The 26,490-nt window shown below is 37.9% G+C and overlaps 1 protein-coding gene across 2 annotated transcripts in view; it reads right to left on the bottom strand.

The window, feature by feature from the left end:
- Nucleotides 1-22,798: 22,798 nt before the first annotated feature.
- Nucleotides 22,799-26,490, bottom strand: part of MBTPS2 (membrane bound transcription factor peptidase, site 2) — a 52,776-nt gene continuing 49,084 nt past the window's right edge. The window contains exon 13 of one of the 2 annotated variants that reach the window (XR_005061848.2): nt 22,799-23,056. The gene's annotated coding sequence lies outside the window, so the exon portion shown is untranslated. The remainder of the gene's footprint in view (nt 23,057-26,490) is intronic. The other variant, XR_005061849.2, reaches the window with a different exon arrangement.

Here is a 26,490-nt window from a genome sequence, read left to right as displayed (position 1 = left end):
GTTATTATTGTTCAAATGCCCAAAATATCAGAGATGTAATTAAATGAGTCTTGGTATAGCACATGTGTGGAGTAGCACAGGAATTAGCGAATTATATGGTCAAGAGGTAGACCCAAGTAAATTTAATAATCTAATACCTGATAAAGGAAGCACTATAAATCAATGGTAGAGACATGAATTCAATAAGTTGTTTTGGCAAATTTAGTCAATTATTTGGTTTAAGAAATATTTTCAAGCCTTACTCCACACCTCCATAATGTGTATTTTTTAAGAAGTCAAATAAAAAATATGTACAATCCAGGTGACTTTGCATCCCAAACCTACAGTCACATTATTCCTTTTTTGATATTGAGGTGGAATCGACTTGTAACATCATTATTAGTTTCAGGTGTACAACATAATGATTCTGTATTTGTATATATTGCTTGGATACTTCTTACTGTTGGACTTTTTTCAAAAATTAACTGCCATCTTTCTTCTTGTTCTTAGAATGGTGGCAGGATAATTTATTGAGATAGCAACTTGAGTTTTGTTCTTAATCTCCCCTTCTAAGGGCCTTTGCACCAAGCAGGTCTTAGGAACCAGGAACACTGAGCAGAAAGCAGAAATGGCTTAAAAGCAACCTCCCTTCTCTGATTCTGTTTTTAAGCCCATGTTCCTTGAGAGAAGTGTGCTGAGTTGAAAGAGGCCAACTGCATACACTCCATCAATAGTTTTCTTTGAATTAATTTTATTTGAACTCACTTCACATATTTCAGAGAAAACATTCCTCAGCTTTAAAGCGAAGAGGTTGGACAATCCAGAGGGTGGATTCTCAACCTGCAGTTTGGCAGAGCAGTGAACCTGAGAGAAAAAAACATTTCCTCTTCATTTTCACTGATCTCTAACAAAAGTTAAATTTCAAACCACAGTTCTGTTAGTAGAACCTTTGACTTGTTATCAACAGAAATCACAAACATTTTTCTATCACATGACAGTCATCCCAGGTATCTTGAAATATTCTTTATATTCATTGCCACTTCAAAATCATGGTAATTATTAGACTACTCCTAGACCTTGTTATTTAGTAGGTTAAATAAAGGACATATGTCACACATGTACAATTTTTTAATACTTTGGTAACCATATTTTCAGTGCAATTGGTTTTTATTTCTATGTTTGATGTTTTTTAAGCATTCAAAAACACTATTCTTAGAAGCTGGGCTGAAAGAGCCTCTGGGTCAAAAAAAACATTTTGAGCCCTTGGACTGGACACTCTCTGGTTTTCAAAATCCACATTGGTGTGCACACAGGATCTCTATCTGTCCCTCTGGGAAAATGGCTCATATCTTAGATGACTATCTCTATGATGAGGTTATATCGACATTCTGATCATTCCATACTTGACTTGAATTGCAACTTAGTCCACAAGCTAAAATGTCCAAACCTTTAAACTCAAACTTCCAGATAAACCCTTCTTTAAAATTATTCTCTGACACTTTCCCAGCAAAATGTAGGAAAACAGCATCAGAAACCAAACCAGAAAACCCACGTCTTACTTTCAGTTCTGCTGTCTGATCCTGGGAAAGTCATTTAACTTCTCTGAAGCTCATATATAAATACATTTAGATGATCTTTAAAATCTATTAGTTTCTTTTCCAGTGGTAAAATTCTAGACTTCTAAAATGTTTTGCCTTTCTGCTGGGTGTGTTCTTTGGGATTCAGTTGTCAGTATTCTATCTTGAATTCATTCATTCATTTATAAAATATTGATAAAGCAACTAAACCACAGAAACCTGGAAAAATTTTCCAAAGAGTCATATTTAAGCTGGGTTTTGAAGGCTAAGTAAGAGTCCGTTAAGTGAAGAGAGGACAAGGACATTCTAGGTAGAGAGGATACTGCCAAGCCTAGTGTGCTCAGGTCCCACAGTGCACCTAGGGGCTTGAAAAGGGCTAAAAGGGGACCAGATCTGTACTGACTGTGGGCTCCTTGGCTTATAGGAAATGGAGAAAGAATATAAACAGGTGAAGTGATATAGTCAACTTTGTGTTTTAGAAAAACAGCCCTGAGAGCAATGTGAAGCATGGGGGCCACTGAAATCAGAGAGATCAGCTAGAAAGGAGGATACTACAACATTGAGGTAAAAGAAAATGGGGACCTGAATCAAGGCAATGGGACCAGAGAAATGAATGAAGAAAATGGGAGTAGGGGATCTTTATGAGAAACTATGTGTGGTGATGAAGAAGGAATCAAGGGTGACCCTAGTTTCTAGTGAGGACATCTGGGTCAGGGGTGATACTGAGTGGTAGAATTATTAACCAGAATAGGGAATACAAAAGAACAGAAAGCTCTCTGGGGAAGAAAGCTAAGCTTTGAAATGTTGAGTTTGAGAAGCCTATTTAACCCCCCAAGAGAAATTCTGATCAGTCCTTGGACATATGGGCATGGAATTCTCGAGAAGGGTATACATGGAGATACAGAATCCTAAACATCACAGGAAGTGGCTGAAGCGAAGCCATGTCATCAGCTTCCCTATCACCACCAATGGCCCAACCACCCATCCAGTCCTTCTGCAGTCTTTACCTTACCAAGTCCCTCAAATCCTGACTCCTGAGCATGCTATTAAGGCTTGCAACAGCTTCTTCCTCCCCACTCTCACCTTTCCAACTGGCCACTGTTACTCCACAACACATCTCTACTAGTTAGGATACAAGAAAAGTTGCTGTAGCAAAGGAACCCCAAACTACAATAGCTTATATATGATAAGACTTTCTTTCTTACATAATAATCAAGGGCCTGCAGGACAGCTCTGTCCCATGGGAACATACAGTAACCAAGGCTGGTGGACAGCTCAGTATCCCTCTTAGGACCCAAGGGATTGTTACGATCACTGTCATTTCCCAATTGGTGGGTGAAAAAAAATCAGGGCAAGCAGCTTCATCTTCATATTTATGGAGATAAATACACATAACTTCTGCTCATATCTCATTGGCCCAAATTTGGTCATATGACTACACCTACCTTCAAAAACTGAGAAATATAGCATCTTGCTGGGCAGCCATGTGATGAGCTTACACTCAGAGGGGTCTGTTACTAAAATGTAGAAAGGGAAAATAGACACAGGCAACAATTAGCAAGCTCTTGACACTTCTAAACCCCTGACCCTCTAAATATCCATGCACACCCTTATTCCCATATATAGAATACACTCATCCCTCCCCTCAGGAGACAACCCAAAGTATAATCCATCAGCTGAGTACAAAATAAAGTCTAGCATCTCTGGGTAGTAGTGTGCAGGCCCCTTCATGGGACCTAGCTCCAGAAATCTACATAATAAGAGAATGTTATTCCCCCCACCGCTACTCAGGTTTCAGTATATGATGTAGAGAGGGAATAGGAGATCTACAGTGAAAATTCCCATTTGGGAAAGGGAAGAATGGAAAAAGCATTTAGCAATCACTGGGGCATCGCATTGAGGAATGTGATGGGTAAGAAATGCAGATTCCCTGCCCCAGAGTGAAGGAAGTTCTTATGTCAGACCTTGGTTCTGGTCTCGGGAGGAATGCCCCGTACCTGGTCCTCTCTGGACTTTGGCTGTGTCCTTGTCCTTCATTCTCCATGGTCATACCTGAAGTAGGCTTTGTCTGTTGGTTCTACTTGATAGTAAGAAAGTTGTATTAAAATCTCCCACTATGATTGAGGATTGTCTTCTTCTCCTTGGTGTTTTACCAGTTGTTATTTAATGCATTTTGAGGCCATGTTATTAGCTACATAGAATTTAAAACTGTTCTACATTCCTAGTTAATTGAATCTCTTCTTAAGAAGTGACTTGCTTTCCAATAATGCTGTTTGCTTTTAATTCAATTTTTTTATACTAATATAGCTACACCTTTTAGTTAGCGATTGTGGGATAAAAGTTTGTCACTTCTTTCTACCTTTCTTTATTCTTATGTTTTAAATGTACGTCTTTAAACAACATGGAGTTGGGTTTGTCCATTTGTTTTCCATCTAATGATTTTTGTTTTTTCACTGGAAAATTTAGTCCACTTTTAGTCAATGTATACTGATGTTTGTGTTTATATCTGTCTTGCCAATGGGTTTCAGCCCCAGACAAGTTCACTATGGATTCAATGTGACCAAAGAAATGACAGTAGAATGTTCTTGGGGTGAAAGGGTTATACCCAACTTTATTCCCACGGTGGCAGGTCAATCACTAGAATCCTGTCCACTCAGAGTGAGTCTGCATGCAGCAGGCGGGTCTCTGCCTCTGAGCCTCTCTACCCCTGCAGCCATCCCAGTCTCTGTCCTCGGCACTGCCACCACTCGAGTCTCATCTCTGCTCTCCTGCAGCCTTGCAGCCGTGCCACCGTGTCACCAGAGCACTGGGCAGGGCTCTTTATATAGAGTCAATAATGACGTATTGCCCACACATGTGTAGTGAGCTAGCCAACCAGGGCCAGGTGAGAATCCTGGCCATAGGAACCTTCACTTTATCCACAATATCTACTATCTTACTATGCATCTTTTCCTATCTGTTCTGTGTTCCTTTTTCTTTCCTTATTTTGCATTGATAATTTGTCATTCAGTCTCTTTCAGTTTGGATATCATGTACTCTTCTTTTCTTTTGCTAGTTATCCTAGAGTTACAACATGTATCCTTCACTTACAAATATGGAATGTTAATTGATATCTTTCCTCCCCTCTAAATGTGAGAAATCTGGAACATGTAACTCACTCCCACTCACCTTTGTGATATTACTTTAATGCATTTTAAATATCTATCTATCTATTTCCACTTCGTTAGAGCTCCAAGGACAATATTTCTCAAGTCGGGGGTCCCTGAGCCATGTGCATCAAAATCACATTATGCTTGTTCTAAACTGAGATTCTAGGGCTGCCATCTCAGACTTCATTCAGAACCTATGGCACTAAAACCCAGAAATCTGCTCCTTTCATACGTTCTCAGGCTGTACTTTGGAAGACTTAAGTGAGAAATTCTTCCCCAAAGTTTAGCCCAACACCCTTAGTAATAGGCATTCCAAGAGTTTGATTTGATTCTTGCTTAAAGGTCAAGTAAGGCAGAAGAAAGCTGAATACATGCCCCAGTCAGAATTTGGTCAATGCTTCAATCTTTTATCTCCTAGCTAGTTGAAAAGAATCCTCCTTAAATCAAGATGATCCTAAGGAAAAACTCAAGAATTGAGCCCTTATCTGGAGCCAAAATCTAATCCAGTCACACTGTCTCAGGAGTAGCATTCAGTTGATCTGCTGTGGACGACAGGTACTTCAGTGACCCTGTCAGTCACTTATGAAAGGTTTGAGAAAGAAGTTAAGCTACTTAAATAGATCTTCACCCCAAATTCACTAGTGAATCCAATTAGGAACTAGCCCTCGAAAACAAGACAGTCTGTGAAGCCATATCTTTTATGAGATGATGGCAATTATGAATAGTGAGGTTTGTCCCAATGTTATTTGGTGGCAAAATAAGAACTTAACACCATGTTAATCTTCAACATTATTTTGAAATTTTACTAGTTCAAGAAATCTATAAATCTTCAGATCTCAGAATCACTGGCTTACAACCCCTTAATCCACTGCAGATTCCAGTATTCAAAGAATCTCTCGGCCTGCCTGGTAAAGTCTCTGCACAGAGCAGGAAAAGCTGCATTCCACACTGTCAGGGACATGATTAATTACCTATTGGGATTAGCCAACAGAATCTATGTTCCCATGTTTCGTTTCGTTCCCATGTTCCCATGAGACTTAAATGTCTCAGCTTTGCTCATACTCTGGAATTACAATGCTTTGCCAAGTGTTTGTCTTTGCTTTCTTGCAGGAGAAGCAAAACAAAATGGCCACGCAGTCCATGAGCAACACCTTTACCTTTCTCACTTCTGCGCCAACATGCAGCGCCACAGATTTCTTCAACTTTTAAAGGAAAATTGGGTGCAAGTTCTTGTGTTTTCCACAGCTGAATAATCTTAACATGGAAACATGCTCACGTTCCACACCACAGACTTCAATAGAAAGTTGCAGAAAATTTGAGCTTTTTAATCAGATGATCTTGACCTCTACTCAAAAAATGAAATTCCGTGAGGAAACTGCACTCAGCGAAGTCTTTGGTCTTTTGTAATGCTGGTTTCTCTTACTTCTCTCTAACCAAAAGGGTACTTCAAAGACCATCTCGATAGGGAGGATGGTATTACAAATGAACTGCTATGAGGTTTTTAAAAAGTCGGATTTGTTTTGGAAATTACTGTCAGCTGGAGGATGCTTCACATGTGAACTTTGCTAAATCCCTTAGAGTTAAGCCAACTCTGCTTATCGAAGAAATAATGTTCATCATTTCAGTAAACTAATAGGCTAGCATACATTTCATGAGCTGGGGTAACCTACTTAACCTACGACGATTGACAGATAATTACCACACGCCCTTACGGTTGCATTTCACTAGATTAATCTACTTTCATAACAGAATCACTTAGGCCTACTTCAATCTTTCTAGATTATGATTCAGAGAAAAGGGTAATTTGTGAGGAATAAGGTATCTCTAAGATCTGTAGGTTTGGAGCAATATCACAATTTTAGGTTTTTAAATACACCTATTCACTGGCGTCTCTAAGGCAGAAATGTGGGCTTGCTCTAAACCCCTATGCTTTATATCTATAGATTCTTTATAAATCCATTCATGGATTTGTCCCATCATTCCATCAGCTCTCACCAAGCTGTGTTTGTGTCTGTTATGATGGATGGGATGTATGCAACGTTTGACTATGTTAAGAAAAAGAAGCTAACACTTGTAAAGAGGCAAAAGGAAACACATTTCAGGGCCAGACTGAAGCTTCCTTTAAGAGCCTTTATCTAACAAGCAAACCAAAGGGTTTACTTAGATCTTCCTGGGAATGCACTGTTGCTTGATTAAAGCTCAAGCATATTAACTTGTAGATTTTTGTCCAGTAGAGATGCAAAATATTTCTATGCAGAAGTGATAACCCCAAAGGTTATGGTTTTATTGCCCTGTTTTTTTTCTAACTTAGCAAACTTAGTTCAGCATGCTTTTCCTTTTTTAAGCATATGAATCTGTCTTTTGAATCCTCCTTTGTACCAGATTTACCATCCTGCTGGTTACCTCATTAATGCATGAAAGTGGTGATAACATGTATTCATCCTATATTTTCATTAGGGTCATGTTTTTGAAAATTACACTTTGTCTCTCTGAAGAAAAGACGGATCTCACAAGACACCCAAGAAAATGAATCTCATTGCCTTAGTTTCTCGAATCTCACCTCTCTGAGGAACGAACATATTTTATAAGAATTACACCAGTGCATTTTGATTCCCCCTTTAAACCTATTTCCTGGTAGTCTTCTGACAGAGTCATCAAGCTTATTGTCCCAGGAAAGAAAGGACAGACAGGTGCTGCCCAGAACAGAGAGGTCATTCATTAGCTTTGAATTTCAAAGCTGATTTTCTTGACCTCTTTTTAGTAAGACAATGTACATAAAACCCAAGCATTTTGCAGAAAGGGATTTCTAAATAACAAAGTTCCCTTTTTAATATACAGGCTCTAGGTACCAGCAGAAGGGACGCCCCCCCCCCCACCCCCAGGCTGTAAAGAAGAGAGGAGAAAAGCATCCTCCACCTTCAGGGCTCAACTGTAGGGAAAAGAAAGGTGGAATGGAGTCTGGGAGGGAGGTCACAAGACCCAAATGTCTTCATCTCCCCCTTCCAGTTGAAGTACTAGGGCAGGAATTATATAAGCTAGGTTGCTGGGAAATCAGAGGACAAGGAGTGGGAGAGTCTGGATCCTGCTTTTCTGTGGGAGGTTAACATCTGCCCTTTGCCACTATGAGGTCACAGAAGGAATACCCCTCCCTCACACACTCAGATGTCTTCTTGGTGAGGAGCAGTGGGAGGGGCAGAACTCCTACCCTGTGAACATTTTATGGAGTCATTGAAGTACACTGTTTACCTACAAAGACATTTTAAATTATGGGATTGAATTGAGGTCAATAAATTGGACTTGATCTTGTCATTGGCCCCTCTTCTACCTGGAAGATGGGAGCTTGTCAGGTGAATCAGAGCAGACTTAGAGAAATAAGAAACTACATCTTAGCCCAGCTGAGTATATCTTCAGAAAATCTGAAAGGTTGCCACGGTTAAGCAAATGAAATTCATCTGAGTAAGTCTGAAGATCTAATTGGCTTTATTCAGCAGTTGATGAATGGGGTACCATCCCATCTAGCAAATAGAAAGGAGCTCCAAGGAGTCGCACAAAATGCAAGGCTTTTATAGGCAGAAGGTATGGAAAAAGGAAATTTCTAACAAAGAGTGGATTGTTTCAGGCAAGGTCCCCTTCCTTTGGGGGATGGGTAGGGGTCTTTCCTGCAGATTACCTCACTACTGCTAATCAGGTATGCCAGATTGACTGGTTAAAGGTCACATTCCTGGGAGAGGCTGATACTGTAATTAGGCTAGCTATTAAGTCTTGGTTTGCATATTAAGTCACTTGGGGCTTAGCAAAGTGACTCCATTTTGGGACTATTGTCTCTTTCTGTCTTTAATGCCACCTATGTATGTATTGCATGTTCTTCTATCCTGTTTTGCTATACATAATCAACAAATGCATTGTTGTTTTTTGATTTCACAAAGAACATGTCCTATTTTCTTGTGATTTCTGGTCTCCATCTGACACATCTGTAAGCTTTCTACAATGCCTGTTTCCAACAAGATCAAGTCAGGGGACAGACTCCAGTATCAGGTACCAGAAGTACAACCACTCTGATTATAGATTTGTTGGGGTCTCCTTAGAGTTCTTTCAATATTTGCTTCCCATATTTCAAGACTGTGTTATTAGGTGCCATTCACCAACTATAATGTGGTCTACCTACTTCCTGGCTTCCTTTGGGTTAGATAGGGCCATGTGAATAATTGTGGAGTATATTGATGCCAATGTGTAACTTTTCATAGCTCTTTTTCCCTCTGGTGTGATGACTGGCAAAGTTTGAGAGTGGCTGATGCATCAGCCTGGGTTTCTGAGTCACTATAGTGAGCAGAGCTCCCAGATCACCTGCGAACGACATGTAGCATGAGTGGGAAATACACTGTGCTGTTTGGGCTTATTACAACAGAACCTAGCTTATCCTATCTGAGATAGATGTTTTAAAGAAGGGGAGTGACTAACTCAAGACACTTTCTTCTAAAGAGGACACTTCTAAAGAGGTGCTTTCTTCTAATGGCTCATCTCTTTATATGTGGATGTTTTTACACAGTGAAAGAAGTAAAGAAAATTAGGAAAGTACAGGAAGCAAAATATAAAAAGAAAATATGATCCATAGTCCTATTTTGCAGGTATTGCTAACATTTTGATATATTTTCTTTCTTTTGTTTTAATGTAGGTAACTCACACTGACTATAGGAATATGAAAAAATATACACACAAAAAAATCTATAATCCCACCACTCAAAGATAACTAGCTACCTCTGGAGGGGACTATCCCTTCAGGCTTATATTTATACATCTAAACATTCTTACCTCTTCCTATTCTTTTAAGGGATTTTAAATGTATGTACTCTTTTTAACCTGCATTTTTTTCACTTAATATATTGTAAACATGTTGTCAAGTCAATATACATGTTTCTACATCATTTTATTGGCTGCTCATTTTTCTATTGCATAGTTGCACCATATTGCTTTTACTAAACCTTACATTGAGTTGTTGAACATTTGATTTGTTTCCAATTTGTAACTAAAAAAACATTAAGGTTGTTTCTACTTTTTTGCATAGTGATTCATTTCTTTACAGCCAATCATTTCCCTAGGGTTATCTCTTAGAAGTGGAATTTCTGGGCAAAAAGCTTTGAATTATACTAGCTTATAGGATTTTGCTTGACTCCTTTTCTTATTCTGTTATAATCATGCAGTGAACAAACTTTCATATTGTGTTTTATTTTTTAACAAAAATATTTTCTTATGTTATCACATGTGTTCTGTAAAAACAATTTTAATATCTTTACGTGGACATAAAGTTGAGTCAAGTTAGTCACTTTAATCTACCCATTCCACAATTTTAGTTGTTGGACAGCTAGGTAGTTTCCAGTTATTCACTGGGTTAAATCATACTTTTAGGAACTTCTCTTTGTAGAAAGCCTAGTGCATATTTAGGATGATTAATTTACACTAAATTCCTAGAAAAGGAATCACTGCCTCAAAAGCCATAGACATTTTTGAGGTTAGTAAATATTGCTAAATTATCTTCCAAACTAATGATATCAATCTACATTGCAATGTGGCATGTCTTATCATTACAATTTATAGACTAGATATTAGAACAGGCTGATGGGTTGCAGAACAACCTTCCTTAGAACTCTTTGAAAAGAAAACAAACTTCCTTCTCTTCTTTTTTTAAGTGACTTTCCTTGTACCAGTCTCACGTCTGTAGTCTACACCTTGGGGAGAACTCTTTGCAATGTTAGTAAAGTTCAGGTTCACCTCCAGACAGACTAAATACACAATTTTTTTAAAAAGGGAGTTACAGGGAGGAAGGCTCAATCTAAGTACTATCTTTCCATGAAAGAAAATATTCTAACACCAAAAGAAGGAATTTCTCATACAAAACAAACAATACATACAAGCTAGACTTCAACCTATTATTTTTCAGTTTATAAGAAGTTTTCTCTTGAGGAATTGTTCAGATGATATTAAAATGATAATAATCTATTCTTTCCTCTATAGAATTCTAATGAACAAAGAACCGGTTTGTATTGTATTTTAAACATCAAGGTGCCTGGTGTAAACCTCAGTTTCTCAACCCTGAAACTATTGACATTTGGGGACATAACATTCTTTGCTGTGGGGGGCTGTCCTGCCCATTGTGGGATGTTTAACAATATCTCTGGCCTCTACCCCATAGACGCCAGTAGCACCCACCCCTTCCCCACTTGTGACAATCAAAAGTGTGTCCAGATGTTGCCAAATGTCCCCTGGGGGATGCAGTCATCTTGGTTGAGAACCACTGCTGTCATATGACACATTTCATTCTATGTAATAAGATCTGGTTATATCCAGATGAATGACAGATGGAAAAGATGGAGAGTTTGGACACTAGCATCCTTTAATGGATATTTTCATATTAATTTCATTGTTTCAACTTGACCTGAGGCATTTTGAGAAAAATATATGTCTTACCTTAGCAAACAAAGGTAAAAAAAAATGGACATCAATTGCTAAATATACAGTGTTCTAAATTTGTAAATAAAATGTGTGGGTTCCATATAAATTATAGTAAACCGAACATTTTAATGAAGATAATTTTTTAGCAAAATGCTGAATAATAACAACAGATTCACTCATATAATCACCTGTTAATAACTATATTTTAGCAGCAAATGGACTTTTCTGTTTTATTAAGTACAAGGTCAGATATCTGGGTTTTCTAAGGCCTTACAGAAACAATTTCAAAGCTGCTTTGTTATGAATTTTACTTTCAATCTGGAAAGTTTATATTGCATTTCAAATAGGACAACTTTAAACCCTCATTACAATCAGAATAACATCTGAATTAGAATCCTTAATAAAAATCTTTAATACTTAAGATTGGCAGTTTTATCTTTGCCCTTAAAATTCAAACCAATTATTTTTGGATTGTATTCTAATAATTGTGCCTATAAATTTGGCTCAAAATTTTTCCTAATAGATATGTTAACTATTACACTATGTCTTTCCTTGGACATTATAACAACTCTTTCCAACATTTTGATACCTGACATGTCAAGGGGCAACCGTCGTCTCTCTCCTCGGAACTTCCCTTTACCCCAATGGTATAAGGATTTTCTTATATGCTTATGCTTATGCTCAGTAACATGCCCTCCTGATATGAGGAAAAATTATCAAATATTTGGTGTAAAATAGTCTTTTCTTGGACTATATTTAAAATATCCTTGGATCAATTAAAATGCTTTCATCTGAATAACAACATCCAACTAAAAGTAGCATATGTAACAGGAATTTTAAATGTCCTACCTAACAAGAAGTAGAAAGTTAGGTCATCCTGGGCTAAACAGCGTCAGCAGTGAGCCAGGCTCCTTCCATCCCCTTATGTTGCTATCCTTAGCCTGTTTGCTTTGGTCTACTGTTTAATGCCTCCAGTATGGCCTCCAGAGCTCCCATAACCTATAAAATGACAGATGGGAAGAGGTGGGAAAGAAAGCTCTTCTTGATATCTTGCTTTCATCAGGATGGAAAATCTTTCTAGAAGAGTCTAGAGAGAATGTTGCCAAAAGGCTCATTGGCCTGTCCTGGGACACATGGCCAACCCTACATGTAAGGAGGGTGAAAGAGACAGTATCTGGCATTTTAAGCTCTATTATGGGAAAGAGACTCTGCCAGAAGAGAAAATAAGAGAGAAGAATGGCTTTTGGGCAGGCAACCAAAAGTGTGTGCCAACTCCTATTTTGGGAGAATATTCCTCAGTCTAAAAACCTGTGATACTACCAAAGTTCTATGACCATTCTAAATGGTTACCTCTTCTCCCTGTTTTGATTTGAATTTAAAATGAGCTTTAAGGAACCCAATCCAGTATGAGAAATATTTTATGCTACATAAAAAAGCCACAAGTAGGTTAAGGTTGTAAGTGGTTTGCTAAAATAAAAACCTGCTTGATTTCTCTTTAGTAAGACAGATCCTTTGTGATTCTGTGTGTTGCCTTATCTCCACAAAGCCTGCATATTCAAAAAATGTGCTAATGCAGCTGGACGGAAGCGTCCCGGCACACTCAGCCCAGCAGCTGGGAATCTCAGGGAACTTCCGGTGCCCTAACTCCCTGGGTGGCATGACAGTGCTGAGGCCCCTCACAGCGATAAACAGACTCCCATCTGTTCCCCCTCCGGAGCGGCCCCGCCATAGCAGAGCAGCAGCCTGAAAGTGGCCACACCCACAGCAACCACGCAAAGCTTACTGAAGAGCGGCCCAGGCAAGAATCAGAGACCCCGTCTGAGTGCAACTGCCCAACACAAGCCGCTAGGGGTCGCCGTTCTCCCAGGAAAGAAAGGCCAGGAGAAAGCAGGAGGGGATTTTGTTCTCCCAGCTGGCACATGCGCCATCTGCCCATCACCAAGAAAAGGCAGAAGAATTTGATTCAGACCAGAATCACACATACATCATCCCCTGAGAGGGAGCCTAGGAAGATAGACCTAACCAATCTTCCTGAAAAATAATTCAAAATAAAGGTCATAACCATACTGCTGGGCTTGCAGAGAAATATGCAAGAGCTAAGGAGGGAGAATGCAGAAATGAAACAATCTCTGGAAGGACTTAAAAGCAGAATGGACGAGATGCAAGAGGCCATTAATGGAATAGAAATCAGAGAACAGGAATGCAGAGAAACTGATGCAGAGAGAGAGATAAAAGGATCTCCAGGAATGAAAGAATGTTGTGACCAATCAAAACAGAACAATATCCACATTATAGGGGTACTGGAAGAAGAAGAGAGAGAAAAAGGGACAGAAAGTGTCTTTGAAGAAATAATTGTTGAAAACTTCCGCAAACTGGGGTAGGAAATAGTCTCTCAGACCACAGAAGCACACAGAACTCTCAACACAAGGGACCCAAGGAGGACAACACCAAGACACATTATAATTAAAATGGCAAAGATCAAAGACAAGGACAGAGTATTAAAGGCAGCCAGAGAGAGTAAAAAGGTCACCTACAAAGGAAAACCCATCAGCCTATCATCAGACTTCTCAACAGAAACCTTACAGGCCAGAAGAGAATGGCATGATATATTTAATGCAATGAAACAGATGGGCCATGAACCAAGGATACTGTATCCAGCACGATTATCATTTAAATATGAAGGAGGGATTAAACAATTCCCAGACAAGCAAAAGTTGAGGGAATTTGCCTCCCATAAACCACCTCTACAGGGTATTTTAGAGGGACTGCTCTAGATGGAAGCACTCCTAAGGCTAAACAGATGTCACCGTAGAAAATAAAATCACAGCAAAGAAAGCGGAACAATCAAATACTAACTAAAGGCAAAAAAATAAAATCAACTACCCACAAAAGCAGTCAAAGGAAACACAAAAGAGCACAAAATAAAACACCTAACATACAAAGAATGGAGGAGGAGGAATAAGAAGGGAGAGAAATAAAGAATCATCAGACTGTGTTTATAATAGCTCAATAAGTGAGTTAAGTTAGACAGTAAGATAGTAAAGAAGCTAACCCTGAACCTTTGATAACCACGAACTTAAAGCCTGCAATGGCAATAAGTACATATCTTTCAATAATCACCCTAAATGTAAATGGACTGAATGCATCAATCAAAAGACACAGAGTAACGGAATGGATGAAAAAGCAAGGCCCATCTATATGCTGCTTACAAGAGACTCACCTCAAACCCAAAGACATGCACAGACTAAAAGTCAAGGGATGAAAAAAGATATTTCATGCAAACAATGAGAAAAGAGCAGGTGTTGCAGTACTAGTATCAGACAAAATAGACTTCAAAACAAAGAAAGTAACAAGAGATAAAGAAGGACATTACATAATGATAAAGGGCTCAGTCCAACAAGAGGATATAACCATTATAAACACATATGCACCCAATTCAGGAGCACCAACATATGTGAAACAAATACTAACAGAATTAAAGGAGGAAACAGAATGCAATGCACTCATTTTGGGAGACTTCAACACACCACTCACTCCAAAGGACAGATCCACCAGACAGAAAATAAGTAAGGACACAGAGGCACTGAACCACACACTAGAACAGATGGACCTAATAGACATCTACAGAACTCTACACCCAAAAGCAGCAGGATACACATTCTTCTCAAGTGCACATGGAACATTTTCCAGAATAGACCACATACTAGGCACAAAAAAAGCCTCAGTAAAAAGAACAAGACTGAAATTCTACCAACCAACTTCTCAGACCACAAAGGCATAAAACTAGAAATAAATTGTACAAAGAAAGCAAAAAGGCTCACAAACACCTGGAGGCTTAACAACATGCTTCTAAATAATCAATGGATCAATGACCAAATCAAAATAGAGATCAAGCAATATATTGGAAACAAATGACAACAACAACACAAAGCCCCAACTTCTGTGGGACACAGTAAAAGCAGTTTTAAGAGTATATAGCAATCCAGGCATATTTAAAGAAGGAAGAACAATCCCAAATGAATAGTTTAAAGACACAATTATCGAAATTGGAAAAAGAAGAACAAATGAGGCCCAAAGTCAGCAGAAGGAGGAACATAATAAAGATCAGAGAAGAAATAAACAAAATTGAGAAGAAAAAAACAATAGAAAAAAATTAATGAAGCCAAGAGCTGGTTCTTTGAGAAAATAAACAAAATAGGTAAGCCCCTAGCCAGACTTATAAAAAGAAAAAGAGAATCTACACACAGTAACAGAATCAGAAATGAGAAAGGAAAAATCACGATGGACCCCACAGAAATACATAGAATTATTAGAGAATACTACAAAAACCTATATGCTAACCAGCTTGAAATCCTAGAAGAAATGGACTTCCTAGAAAAATACAACCTTCCAAGACTGACCCAGAAAGAAACAGAAAATCTAAACAGACTAATTACCAGCAATGAAATTGAAGTGGTAATCAAAAAACTACCCAACAGCAAAAATCTAAGGCCAGAAGGATTTACTGCACAGTTTTATCAGACTTACAGAGGAGACATAATACCCATTCTCTTTAACATTTTCCAAAAAATAGAAGAGCAAATACTTCCAGACTCATACTATGAAACCAACATCACCCTAATACCAAAACCAGGCAAAGACCCCACCAAAAAAGAAAATTACAGACCAATATTCCTGATGAACATAGATGCAAAAATATTCAACAAAATATTAGCAAACCGAATTTAAATATACATCAAGAGGATCATACACCATGATCAAGTGGGATTCATCTCAGGGATGCAATAATGGCACAAAATTCAAAAATCCATCAGCATCATCCACCACATAAACAAAAAGGACAAGAATCACATGATCATCTCCATAGATGCTGAAAAAGCATTTGACAAAATTCAACATCCATTCATTATAAAAACTCTTAACAAAATGGGTATACAGGGCAAGTACCTCAACATAATAAAGGCCATGTATAAAAAAACCACAGCCAACATTATATTGAACAGCGAGAAGCTGAAAGCATTTCCTCAAAGATCGGGAACAAGACAGGGATGCCCACTCTCCCCACTGTTATTAAAAATAGTACTGGAGGTCCTAGCCATGGCAATTAGACAAAAAAAAGAAAGATAAGGAATTCAGATCGGTAAAGAAGAAGTCAAACTGTCACTATTTGCAGATGATATGATATTTGTACATAAAAAACCCTAAAGACTCCACTCCAAAACTACTAGAACTGATATCGGAATTCAGCAAAGTTGCAGGATACAAAATTAATACACAGAAATATGAGGCTTTCCTATACACTAACAATGAACTAATAGAAAGAGAAAGCAGGAAAACAATACCATTCACTATTGCATCAAAAAGAATAAAATACCTAGGAATAAACCTAACCAAGCAAGTGAAAGACCTATACCCTGAAAACTGTAAGACACTCTTAAGAGAAATTAAAAGAGGACACTAACAAATGGAAACTCATCCCATGCTCTTGGCTAGGAAGAATTAATAGCATCAAAATGGCCACCCTGCCCAAAGCAATCTACAGATTTGATGCAATCCCTATCAAATTACCAACAGCATTCTTCAACGAACTGGAACAAATAGTTCAAAACTTCATATGGAAACACCAAAGACCCCGAGTAGCCAAAGCAATCCTGAGAAGGAAGAATAAAGTGGGAGGGATCTTGCTCCCCAACGTCAAGCTCTACTACAAAGCCATAGTAATCAAGACAATTTGGTACTGGCAACAAGAACAGAGCCACAGACCAGTGGAACAGAATAGAGACTCCAGACATTAACCCAAACATATATGGTCAATTAATATACGATAAAGGAGCCATGGTCATACAATGGGGAAATGACAGCCTCTTCAACAGCTAGTGTTGGCAAAACTGGACAGCTACATGTAAGAGAAAGAAACTGGATCGTTGTCTAACCCCATACACAAAAGTAACTTCGAAATGGATCAAAGACCTGAATGTAAGCCATGAAACCATAGAACTCTTAGGAAAACATAGGCAAAAATCTCTTAGACATAAACACAAGCGACTTCTTCATGAACATATCTCCCCCGGCAAGGGAAACAAAAGCAAAAATGAACAAGTGGGACTATATCAAGCTGAAAAGCTTCTGTTCAGAAAAGGACACCATCAATAGAACAAAAAGGTATCCTACAGTATGGGAGAATATATTCATAAATGACAGATCCGATAAAGGGTTGACAACCAAAATATATAAAGAGCTCACACACCTCAACAAACAAAAAGTGAACAATCCAATTAAAAAATGGGTAGAGGAGCTGAACAAACAGTTCTCCAAAGAAGAAATTCAGATGGCCAACAGACACATGAAAAGATGCTCCACATCACTAGTCATCAGAGAAATGCAAATTAAAACCACATTGAGATATCACCTCACACCAGTAAGATCGCCACCATCCAAAAGACAACCAACAACAAATGTTGGCGAGGTTGTGGAGGAAGGGGAACCCTCCTACACTGCTGGTGGGAATGTAAGTTAGTTCAACCATTGTGGAAAGCAGTATGGAGGTTCCTCAAAAAGCTCAAAATAGAAATACCATTTGACCCAGGAATTTCACTTCTAGGAATTTACCCTAAGAATACAGTAGCCTAGTTTGAAAAAGACAGATGCACCCCTATGTTTATCGCAGCACTATTTACAATAGCCAAGAAATGGAAGCAACCTAAGTGTCCATCAGTAGATGAATGGATAAAGAAGAGGTGGTACATATACACAATGGAATATTATTCAGCCATAAGAAGAAAACAAATCCTACCATTTGCAACAACATGGATGGAGCTAGAGGGTATTATGCTCTGTGAAATAAGCCAGGCGGAGAAAGACAAGTACCAAATGATTTCACTCATATGTGGAATATAAGAACAAAGGAAAAACTGAAGGAACAAAACAGCAGCAGAATCACAGAACCCAAGAATGGACTAACAGTTACCAAAGGGAAAGGGACTGGGCAGGATGGGTGGGAAGGGAGGGATAAGGGCAGGGAAAAAGAAAGGGGGCCTTATGATTAGCATGTATAATGTGGGGGGGCATAGGGAGGGATGTGCAACACAGAGAAGACAAGTAGTGATTTTACAGCATCTTACTATGCTGATGGACAGTGACTGTAATGGGGTTTGTGGGGGGGACTTGGTGAAGGGGGGAGCCTAGTAAACAATGTTCCTCATGTAATTGTAGACTAATGATACCAAAAAAAATTGTGACAACACACACAGACACAAAAAATGTGCTAATGATATTTTTGCAGACACACAGAAGGAAATCATTTAGTATGTTCTATCATTTTACTTTTCAGATTGCACTCAGTTATTTCATACCACCACTCTCCAAAGTGTGCTAGAGGCCCTGGCTCAGGAATGCTTAGGGGAATCCCTCAGGTTGCATCTCTTTGGAGTGCTGTTTTTTGAAGTAGACTTGGCTCATTGAAATATAGCCTTTCTTCCTGGAAGCAGGTGGCCTCTGCTTTTCAGACATACTTCTTGAACATTCTGATGTGATCCAGTTGCAGCTCCTGTCAGAGTTTCTTGGGGCTGCTCATGACTTGGCCACATTCTCTGCTTGGCTCTGAAGCCAGGTTTGCCCTTATAGCTCTATTGCATCACAGAGGTGGAGGCACGGGCATGCTAGTGAGGAAGGGCTCTAAAGTCTTCACCTTCTTAAGGTTACTAGTAGGTGGCAGAGCTAAAACCTGCACCTAAAATACATCTTATTCCATTTCTCCTTTTTATCCTTTAATGTTTACTGATATTATGTAATAACCAAATGGCATAACAATGTAAATGCATCTCTAATGAACTCAGATGACACCAAAGATTAATGACCAACCATCCAAAACATTCATTCTTACTATATGCGATGAGTCACTTTTATTTTTCTCAGGGAAGGAAAAAAAACTGGCAAACTCTCACTTACTTCATAGTACTAAAAGAAAATTTCTTCCTCTCTTTAAAGAATCCTGCATGTATGTTTTAAACAGTAAACATGTCTAAAATTCACATGTCTGCCATACTTCCAACCTGGGGAAACTGCTTATGTATGTCTGGCTTCCTGTGCAATAGCAGAAAATACAATTATGCATATCCATCTCCTTGTCTCTGAGAGCTGAGAGTAGGGTGAAATTGGAATGTTCAAGTATAAGAGGGGGATCATTTTTCTACCTTAGAGTTGTCTGTAACCATCCACCCAAGAGAGCTTATTGAATACGGTTATGAACTAGGTACTATGTAGGTGGCCATACCAAGAGGAAGCATAGGATCTCAGCCCTCAGGGAGTTTATAAACCAGGAAAGGAAATAGGACACCATAGGTGAATGTCATGAGCACAAACGTTTATAAAACTTGAGATGGATGCGTTACAACATGGATGAACCTTGAGGACATTATACTAAGTTAAATAACACAGTCACAGAGGGATAAATACTGTACGATTCCATTTACATGATGTACGTCGAGTAGTGTAACTCACAGAGACAGAGAGTACAATGGTGGTTGTCAGGGACTGTGGGCAGGGGGTTGGAGTTTTCTTTAGTGGGAAGATGAATCGTTCTGGAGGTGGCCAGTGGTGATGGTGGCACAACAATGCGAATGTACTTAATGCCACCAAACTGTACACTTACAATGATTGAAATGCTAAATTTTATACATAGCATAAAATTGTTTTACCACAGTTAAAACACTTGAGAAGGAGAAATACCAAATTACAGTATAACAAAGAACACAAGACTTGGGACTAAAAACTGAGTTCTCATCCTTGCATTCTACTGACCAAATGTGTGATCTTAGCCAAGTTAAACTTCATTAAATGTCCTGACTTATAAGGCAAAGAAAATGACTGTAAGGTTATTGGAAGAATTCCAAAGAGGTAATTTATGAAAAAGCCACTTAGCTAAATGTTATTGTGGAGGTGATGAGGGAAGGTCTCACAAAGGCAGTGTGATTTGAACAGGTCCTAGAAAGGCAGGGAATAACATTTATTCAGTATTTACTATGTGCCTATCTCAGTTTACATAACAAAATTTTGAATGTATTATCCTCAGAAAGAAGAAATTAAGACATGGAGATATAATTTGCTCAAACCCAAAAAAGCAGGTCTATCTTTCAAATTCTTCCTCTCTTCTACTCATAGGACATTCTGAAATAAAAAGTGTTGAAATTGGAAATAGCATAAAATAGAAAATAAAGAAGTGGAGGTGATCAATAAGTGCCCAAGAAGGTTCTTTTTTTAAAAAAAATCCTTTTACCTTGAAATAATTTCAAACACAAGTTTCAAGAAAATCACAAAGGACTCCCTCATACCCTTCATCCAGAATCAACAGTTGTTAACATTTTGCTGTATTTGCTTTACCATCTCTGTCTCTCTGAACTACCTGAAACATTTATGCTCCTTTACTCTTTCAGAAAAAAACTTTTCCTTCACTCTTTTAGATTAATGATTTGGGAACTGCAAATTAAACTGACACAAGACAGCAAGACAAAAATCCAGATTTAATTATATACACAGCACGGGAGTAGGGTTTATCTACTATCTAATGGGGAAGAGGAAAGGCATAGGGTACTTCTGGGAGTTGTCTTAGAAGGGCACTTATGGAAAAACAAATGACGTTTTGGAAAGATAAATGAGCCCTTAGGAGAATAGGTGGGAGGTGTGATAGCTTTGTGACAATGTCTGAGAAGATGAGAGGGGCTCCTGGGGAGGGGATTCATGAAAACTGAGTTCTTCCAGGAACTCAAATGCCTTCAGCTCCAAATCATTTTTGTCACAGTGCCTTATTGTGGATCTCCTTGACTTATGTATTTCAGCACTGTGTTTCCTGAGAACTTAGGAAAGCAGGAAAATCAGGAAAATTCGATGCTATTATTCCAGAGCTGAGCACTCTGTGCCTGTTTCTCAAGTGCCTCTGATGGGCAGGTCTCATGTAGAAGTGGGAGGGGCTAAGCTGTTTTTGGCAGCTATGTGAGGACTCCATCTTATTCAACCAAGCACTGTCTGGACACGTAGGACTCAAGTGAGGTTCTCCATGAAACCCACAGATAACTATACCTGCATTCATATTTCCTCTTCTCCACCTCTTAGAAAAGCATACCTCTTGCTGAAGGCTACTTGTGCTACAGATCCCATCTCCTCCCTTGATGTTCAATCTTTCCTTCTCTCTGGTTCTTCCCATCACCACCAAAAACATACCCAAGATCTTCCCATTGCTAAAACAATGATAACAACAACTTTCCTCTACCCTTCACCAAGTTCCACACTTTCTCCCCACCCCTTCCAAATGGAACTACTGGAGGGCACTTCCTGCATTTGCAGTCTCTACTTGCACACACCCACCATGCCCTTCAACCTGGAGCTGCTCTCTCAAGATCATCTATTATGCACTCTTGCTCACTCCCATGGACATTGTAGAACCTCTTTCAGCAACACCTCATATTTGATTTGTGACATCTCCTTGACGCATTCTCTTCCCTTTGTTTCTCTAATACCAAACTCTCACTTATAATTTTCTTAATTTTCTGAAGCTCCTTCTGTATCCTCTTCCTTGTACCTTTTTTACTTAAATGCTGGTGTTCCTGAGAGCTCTATTCTAGGACACATTCTTTTTCCTTTTCATTCTTCTATGTTCTCCCCAGACTATCTGTCCACTCCCGCAGGTTTAATTACATATTTGCAGCACATTAGCTCATACATGGGACTTCCAACTAATTCCTCCTGACTTCTAGACCTACACATCCAATGGCCCACTTGAAGCCCTTCCAGGCATTTAAACTCAAGAGTTCCAAATTGAACTGTTCCTTTTCTGATGTTCCCTAGTTCTGTTAATGGCACTGCCATCATTTAACTGTCCAAGCCAGAAACCTGAAGTCCTAAGTCAAGACTCCTTCCTAAACTTAAACTAAATGTAACCATCAAATACAGTGGATTCCACTTTTGAGTTTGTCCTCTTCTTTTGATCTCTACTGTCACTATCCTATTCTATATCACCATCATCTCTTGTTGAGATAACTAAAAGTCTCCTAGCCAATTTCACAGCCTCTAGGTGTGCCTCCCTCAATTCATGCTTTACCTTCAGCCAAGGTGATCCATCAAAAATGCAAATCTGATTACAGCACTCTCTTGCTTGAAACTTTCAATGACGTCCCATTTGACATTCGGTTAAAGTCCATACTCTCCTTAACATATTTCTAACACTGGGCCTCCACTAGCCTTCTTAGCTTAATCTCTTGCCATCGCATACCTACAACAGTTGGTAGTGCTTAGCATATATTTAGTTTTAAAAATAAATGGTATTTTTTACCCTACAAATTCAAAACGGAAAAATTGTCTTACTTATTGCTGTATCCCCAGAGCCCAGAAGAGTGCCCAGAACACAGTAAGTATGCAATAGATACTTCTTAAATGAATGAAAGAATATATCTATCAGTTTGTGACTGTAGAATGGGGAGGAGCTATAAAAATGGAACATTTTTAATCCAGTAAGCATCTCTTAGAGCAGCATATTTACAAGTCATACTCTAAAATTTGGCAAGTTTAAAAACCAATACAATGACCTCAGAAAAAAAGCATTTTAAATGGGAGAAAAAAGCACACTGAACCACCTTCTTTTAAATTGATCATTTATTATAAAAATAAAATACAAATTCATAGTCTCTTCATTACCTCTTATTTTCATGATTTTAAATTATGATTAAAAATGAATACATATATTTGAACAAGTAATCAAGGAATGCAGTGTTCCATACTTGATCATTAAATAACTAAAAGAGATGAAGATAAGATACTTACTTTAAAAATCAGGACATCTGTTCCAAAGACAGATATTTATAACTTTTAAAGACTAATATTAATCCACAGAGAGAGGAATTAAAGCTTGAAAATCTAAGAAGCAAAAAAAATTTTAATTAAGAAGTTGATGAAAACAGTACTTTTAGATAATGATATATATTAAGGATAAACCTCTACTCTATATTGTTTAGGAATGAGAAATACTACTTTAATAAAAAATAAAAACACCTTAAGGAAAAAAATGATTTTAGCACTCTTCAGTTAAAACACAACATATATTCTGAATTCACTGTACTACTAAATTAAAAAAGCAAATAACAAATAGTTGCCCCCTTATATAAGATTGATTTATCAAATCAGAGATAATTTCACTTATCTATTTTCTCCAAAGGATGTAAATTTATGCCTTTTCCTGGCTGGTATGAAATATCTACTAACCATCACCTTTGAGATGACTGGTTAACATTTGGGGATAACAAAACAAACTTATAGTCCTACTTTGCCCCGATACACATACATTGCATGTAGATTAAAGATTTGAATGTTTGAAAAAATGAAATAGCAAAATTATCATAAGAAAATGTTTGTGAATATTTATAAAATCTTGAGAAGACTTTCAAAAGGTGGAAGACATAAGGCAAAGACTGACAGACCATGATATATAAAAACATACAAATAAGCATTATACTTAAGTGAAGTTTTACTATAATCACACGTAACAAATCAAATGATAGAGCAGAGCTTATGATGAAAAGCAGTAAGACAATAATTAGTCCAGTGAAAAATGGGCCAAGGATGGGGATAAACAAAAAGAACAGTGGCCAATGAATACATTTTAAAATGTTCAGCCTTTTTTCTAATCAAAGAAATGCAAATTAACATGAGACACCATTTTTGCATACCCTATTAACAGGAAAAAGAATAAATACAACAAGGCAATAGGTATATATAAAACTTTGTTCATGTTTTAAGATAGCAATTTTTCTTTTAGGATTATCTGGAGAGTTTCCAGAATTATCCAAAAAATCATGGCTATGCAAAAAGAATTAGATATAAGGCTATTCCTCACAGTATTGTTTATACTACTGCAAAATTGGCAAGAATAGGGGTTGATGAAATTATGACATGTTTAACACTGAGATATTATGTAGTCATTAAACTAATACTAGAATATTAATAACATTGAAAAATGTTAGTAATACACTGTCAAGTTTTAAAAGCAGCTTATCAGTTTGTAATATAATCCTATTTTTTTCAATAGATTACAATTTATTTACACTTAACATGTTTTCTATAATGAATGTGTATTTCTTTTCTGGCAAGAAATAAATTTTTTTTCAATAAAGGCCAAAAAATTACATTATCTCCTTCTGTTTGAATTTTATACTCCCCAAACGCCTATTTACCAACCTCTTTTTCCTAGGTATTTCCATAACATAAGGGGGGTGGGGGGTGGGGGGCCCCAAATTGGAGAAGTGAACATTCTATAAATTGCAAAGTGCTACATCCCAATGTAGATTTCTGGTGATACATAAAGCCTAGAAAGAAAATTAGAAGCCATTAAAGGATGGAAACAAAGTGGTTGAAAGGCAAGAAAAGAATGATACGAATAAAGTATGAAAGTCAGGGGCCTATAAAAGAGGCTAAGGTATGGTCAATGTTTGTAAACTCTTTATAAAAATGGGAGTCCTGAATGCTGAACAGTAGGAAGAAGGTGACAGTCACTGCAGGGAAGTATGCGGGAAGGACGTGGATTAAAAAAAATGTACAAAAGTACATACATTAAAAACAAAAAGCTTAGCCTGTTTTCTGACTTAAAAATGCAAATTAAAATGAACATGTTAAAAAATAGCTATTTTGAAGTACAGTAATCCAGGCTGTGCAGAGTAGATAGCTTTCTACTGTCTGGTTTAGTCCTCAGTCCATCCTACCCCAAATTCTCTCCTATATTCATTCATCACAGTGCCTCTTTCTCAGTTAAGAAACTGGGCAAGACAAGATTTAAATGCTTATGTTACTCCAAAGAAGAAATTCAGATGGCCAACGGGCACATGGAGAGATGCTCTACATTGCTAATCATCAGGGAAATGCAAATTAAAACTACAATGAGATATCACCTCACACCAGTTAGGATGGCCACCATCCAAAAGAAAAACAACAACAAATGTGGGGCAAGGATTCGGAGAAAGGGGAAACCTTCCCACTGTTGGTGGGAATGTAAATTAGTTCAGCTGTTGTGGAAAGCAATATGGAGGTTCCTCAAAAAACTAAAAATAGAAATACCGCTTGACCCAAGAATTCCACTCCTAGGAATTTACCCAAATAAAACAAGATACCTGATTCAAGAAGACATATGTACCCCTATGTTTATTGCAGCACTATTTACAATAGCCATGATGTGGAAGCAACCCATGTGTCCATCAGTAGATAGATGAATGGATCAAGAAAATGTGGTACATATACACAATGGAATATTATTCAGCCATAAAAAGAAGAGAAATCCTACCATTTGCAACAACATGGATGGAGCTAGAGGGTATTATGCTCAGTGAAATAAGCCAGGCAGAGAAAGACAAGTACCAAATGATTTCACTCATTTGTGGAGTGTAAGAACAGAACAAAACTGAAGGAACAAAATAGCAGCAGACTCACAGACTCCAAGAAGGGACTAGTGGTTACCAAAGGGAAGGGGGTGGGGAGGGTAGGTGGGGAGGGAGGGAGAACGTTATTAAGGGGCATTATAATTAGCACTCACAATATAGGTAGGTCATGGACAAGTAATGACTCTATAGTATCTTACTATGCTGATGGATAGTGACAGCAATGGGGGGTGCTTTTTTCTTTCCCTTTAATGGGAAATTTAATTTCACAATCACCTGCTTGGTAATTAGAATTGCAACTTCTTTCAGCCATATTTTTCCTACCTCCACCCTGAGTATAATGTATTATTGCATTAGGTTCTGAAATAGAGGCTTTCCTTTCATTGAATTCATTTGCCATGGTCTGATAAAATATACAATGGATGATTCAAGTTAGTGTGGCCTAAACAGCAAGGGTAACCTGCCAATGTACTGATTAAAAAGGCTTATTAAAAGAAAGGCTTATTGTCTCAAAGGAAGTATATCCACATGCTTTACCTTAAAAATAAATTTGCTATTCAACTCTACTCCAGTGCTGAAAACCACTGAAAAGCAGTTATAATAGCTGTGAAGTGAACTATTTTTTCCCCATCTTTTATCACTTGTTCATTTACTTAAAAGGTTAGCTTATATTAAAGCATATGTACACTACAGTTTGATTAGTCATTAAAAGAAAAATAACTTATACTGAATTGCATACTTTAAATGGGTGAACTTTATGGTAATCATATCTCAATAAAGCTGCTTTAAAAATGGTGGTTTAGATAATTGGTCATCTAGTCTTTTGGCTCTTACAAGTAGTACACTGGGATCAGAGGCAAGAAGAAATGGAATGAAGCTAGCCAATCTGGAACAGGGCTAAATTTCCAGCCTATTTTATCTGGCCCT

The sequence above is a fragment of the Manis javanica genome, chromosome X (assembly GCF_040802235.1).
Source record: "Manis javanica isolate MJ-LG chromosome X, MJ_LKY, whole genome shotgun sequence".
In the NCBI taxonomy this organism is placed as follows: domain Eukaryota; kingdom Metazoa; phylum Chordata; class Mammalia; order Pholidota; family Manidae; genus Manis; species Manis javanica.
Note: the sequence above shows the minus strand (reverse complement) of the source record. Positions and strands in the feature narration are given on the sequence as shown.